At 48.7% G+C, this 4,139-nt stretch overlaps 1 protein-coding gene across 1 annotated transcript in view; it reads left to right on the top strand.

The window, feature by feature from the left end:
• Positions 1 to 2,297: 2,297 nt before the first annotated feature.
• The window catches only part of ATP2B2 (ATPase plasma membrane Ca2+ transporting 2), a 207,140-nt gene continuing 205,298 nt past the window's right edge, over positions 2,298 to 4,139 (top strand). The window contains exon 1 of the mRNA XM_081276197.1: positions 2,298 to 2,469. The gene's annotated coding sequence lies outside the window, so the exon portion shown is untranslated. The remainder of the gene's footprint in view (positions 2,470 to 4,139) is intronic.

Below are 4,139 nucleotides of genomic sequence, written 5' to 3'. Positions count from 1 at the left end.
GACCATTTTGACCCCCACCACATGTGGCTGCTCTAAAATCAAAGTGGGGTGACGTGTGATCAAGTGGATTATAAAGGGTCAGGCCCTCTACATGGGGCTAGTTCTTTATTCCTAGGGTATTTCTGTCACTAGTCGCAGCAGCTGAGGATCTCTCACTGGTACTCTTTGCTCTGAAAAACTGCCCCCCCACCTCCATGCAGCACCCCCCCCAGAAAACAAACGTGGTTCTGTGAACTGTTCCTGCTCATTATAATCTCTTGCTTCTTTTCACAGAACCCCAGGGGCCCCTGGGATTTGGGAGTTGGGGAATGTCACTCAAGGATGCCTATTGAGCACGGAACAATGGCCCCTCATGAGGTCAGACGGCCACTTAGCAACTGCTCAGGCCCTTAGTAACCAGCCCAGAAGTGTTGATATTTATCCAACAGAAACTTTAGATTTTCTTGATAATGCCCAGTTGTTGTTTTTTTTTCCCAGAGAACTGCAGAGCCTCCTAAGCAAGCCCCACCCACTCATAGCTGCTGTCCCCTCTTCCAAGAGCAAGCTGGAAGGAACAGGGAGCCCTGGACTCCCACCCAGCTTTGCTCACCTCTTGGGCCTCAGTTTCCTGAACAATATGCAGATCAGATGAAACAAGCAGATCACAAATGACAGTGTGATGATGCGTCACGCTTTATCAAGACTAATAAAAGTGTCCTTGTCATTCTCAAAAGCATCCCAGTTAGAAGGTTCCTTTTCTGGTCACCTACCGCTAAGGCCACTGCTAGCCCTTGATGCCATTTTTCTTCCCCTCCACCCTCTTCCGGAGCCCTGGAATTAATCCTGAATCGTTCAGCCAAGGGTTTTCTAGGACTCTCTCTTTGCCATACCTGAAGCTGGGCTCTAGGGAAACTGAGGCAGACGAGACACGCTCTCTGCTTCCAGGAGCTTCCAGTCTTGGGAAGAGTGCCACTCAACCACTCTGCAGAAATCTAGGATTGAATCCAGAACCTTGTAATTCTCTGCTTCACTTGCCTTGTCCCCACTAAGCTATTTTAGTAAATAATAATACTCCTTAGTATTCCAGTGGCATTTTGCAGCTTCTAAAGCGTTTCCCCTGCGTTTCCTCATTTAACCCTGACATCATCGGAGGCTGGGATTCTAATATAGCCCCATTGCAAGGATGGGAAGCTGGAGGTCAGAGGGCATGAGGGCAGAGCGCCTGGGTGGTCTTGGGAAATGGCTCCACCTGCACTTCCTCACTGGTGAGATGAAGCTACTAGCACCTGCTTCATGGAATTGTTCTGGAAAGGAAACAGGGCAACCCGTAGAATGTACTTTAAAAAGCGGCAGATGCCAAAAATGAGCACTTCCGCGCTGAGCCGTGCGGTGGCCCCAGCAGTTTCCTAAACTGTTCACCTGCTTCTCGGCTGCCTGGAGACACCTACCTGGGGATTTCCTGACCCTCTTCAGAGCCCAGGAAGTTCCTCTGGGTTGAAATCACAGATCCGCTTCATGGCTTCAGCAATGATCTCTGGCATCTGCCAGCCTCAGTTTTTCCATTTGTGAAATGGGAACAAGAGCAGGCAGGCTGTTCTGAGGCTGCAATGGAGTAAAACACTTCACAAGGCACTCGTCAGCCCAGCCCCGCACACAGACAGTGCTCACCTTTGACTTTAACTACGTCAGGAGCCTTTGAACCTGATCATGGGCTGAAGTGGACAGGGCTGGGGTCAGCAGTCACAAGGTGGGGTTTGCTCCCCACCCCACGAGCCAGTGCCAGCATCCACTTTGGGAGGAATGCAGGACTCTCCCACCTTCTCCAGGCTTGGCTTCTAGCCACCTCTGTGGTGAGGGGCTTTGGCTGAGAAGAACTGTCCCCTCCATGCCCCACTCACCTTGCAGGAGGAAAAGGGAGCCCCTTTTCCCCTTTTCTTGACAAAGTAACTCCAAGGGGGCAAATCTGTCAGATTCCATGGTGATGCCTAAGTGGTTTCCCGCCCACGTCCCCTGCCAGTGTGTGACTCACCACTGCACCGAGGCGGCGCCGTGGGAAGGGTGTTCCCTCTCCGGTTGCAGAAATGCCACTGCAGGCAGAGCTCCTGAACGCCAGAACTGGGCCCCACAGCAGGCACAGCCAGGGTCCTTATGCAACTTCTGACATTGTTCAAAATCAGTGTTTCAGAAAGCCAAAACCAGGCCCCGCGACAGGCACCGCTACGTTGCTTATGTAACCTTTGGCATTGTTCAGAAGCAGTGTTAAGGTTCACAACTTCCATTTGCCGAGGGCCCCAGAGAACTGGCCCAGCTCACACACCTCGAGTCCTCTCCCAGCAGCCCAGACAGAGCCTAGAGTCCTGGGGAAACTGAGCCATGCCTGAGGTCACATGGCCAGGACACCCCCAGCAGAGGTTCCCTGCCCCAGTGGTCAGAGCTCTGCTTCACTGGCTAGCCCAGTTAGCTTTGGGGATTGGAGACAGAGCCAAGCAGGTAAATATGATGCATTTTATTCTTTTTTGAATGAAACAATCATGAGCAATTGTATCTTGCTGTCAGGCTGGAGGTTTGAACTCTGATTTCTAAAAAAGAAAGAAAAAAATCTGTCTCTAAATATAACAGTGTAGGCTAGAAACGCATGTTTACAGCCAAGTATTTCTTTATACTAAACTTTGAATTGCCAAAGCAGGGGCCGTGTGAGAGATGTGTGTGACTGAGGTGTTAAAGAGAAAGGTGCCGTATTGAGGATTGCGTTTGCAAGGAGGGGCGATGATGGTCACAGATCTCTGTTAAGGTTAGCACCCTCGGCCCCACCTCCACTCTGCCTGTCATGCATGTTAGAAATCAGCGCATGCACACGCCACTGCCTTGCTTGATCCGAGAGCCAAGCCACCTGCTTCACTGCGGGCCGCCTCTGGTCTTTCCCCACTGAATCCCCTACCTGTTCTTCTACCAGCTACTCCTAACTGTTCTGTGAGCTAATTACAAATCAGAGCTGAGTTTCAGAAAGCTGTGCATTGGAAGAAGGGGCAAGTCAAAAATATTTGCATAGTCATTTGGGTGATGTCCACTTCCCTGGCTGCAGTCCTAAAAAAGAAACACTTGCCCAGGCCAAGAGTTAGAGGCACAGACTCTAGCAGGGCAGGCAAGCAGGGTCCACACACTTTCCCACATACCTAGGTCTTGTCTGAGCCTCTGACTAGCTGGACCCAAGTCGAGAAGAGCCAGACTACAGCACTTAGCCAAAGAAACAGCAGGTCTGGTCAGGTCCTGCCAGCAGCCCTGGCCTGGTTGGAGCACTTGGTTTGTGCCAGGCTGTACAACTCTGCGTAACAGCTTCCTTCTCTCCCAGAATAACTGTGACTATTGCCCCTTGGTTTTCACCATGACCTCACCCAGCATGGCTTTGCTACTATTTAAAACTCTTCAGCAGCTGATTCCATAGACTTTGGGGTGACATTGCTCCTTGCCATAAACAGAAGAGCCTGCAATGCCAGCACACAGGCAGTTGGGGATCCTGGAATGGATACATTAAGTCTTGACGGGGGTCCTGTGAAATGGATTTCTGTAGACCAGAGCCCATGTGTTTGTTGAGTCTCATTGGAGCATTGAGAATCTGTCTTTCTGAAGGCAAAAGTGTCAAATGCCAAAAGACAAGAGATCTGTATCTCAGATTCCTCCAAACTTTTCTTATAAAGTGTCACATAAAGAAAAGCGTACCTTCTCCAGAGGTTATAAAATTAGGATCCAGATTATTTGTGTGTTAAATAGAAAAAAATCAGAAGAAAAATGAAAATTTGTTATGTAATTATATAAAAAAATTGTTATGTAGTTAAGGTCATTGTAAGGAAAGTGAAAAAACAATATTGCATAGCAAGGTAAAATACCTCATGTTCCAGGCTGTTCTGATTCATGGTTCAGTGAAGTATTCTGTCATATTTATACTACTTAAAGTTCTAAGTTTCAGGAAGTTATGTCTACCATAGCAGTAAACATTTATTGCTTTTATATTGTTCTCAGCTCATCAGTCGCTCTTTCCATATTTCTTCAGAGGCTCTGTTCTCTGTGGCTAGCCAGCCACCAGAGATTCTCTTGGACTGAGTTCTCAAGATCTGTCTTGTGATAAAAGTCAGTGTTACTATGGGTTCCTTGTGACCCTTAAC

This window comes from Spermophilus citellus (genome assembly GCF_964194105.1).
Source record: "Spermophilus citellus genome assembly, chromosome: 19".
Taxonomy (NCBI): domain Eukaryota; kingdom Metazoa; phylum Chordata; class Mammalia; order Rodentia; family Sciuridae; genus Spermophilus; species Spermophilus citellus.
The sequence above is the reverse complement of the archived record's forward strand: the minus strand, read 5'-3'. Positions and strand labels throughout refer to the sequence as shown.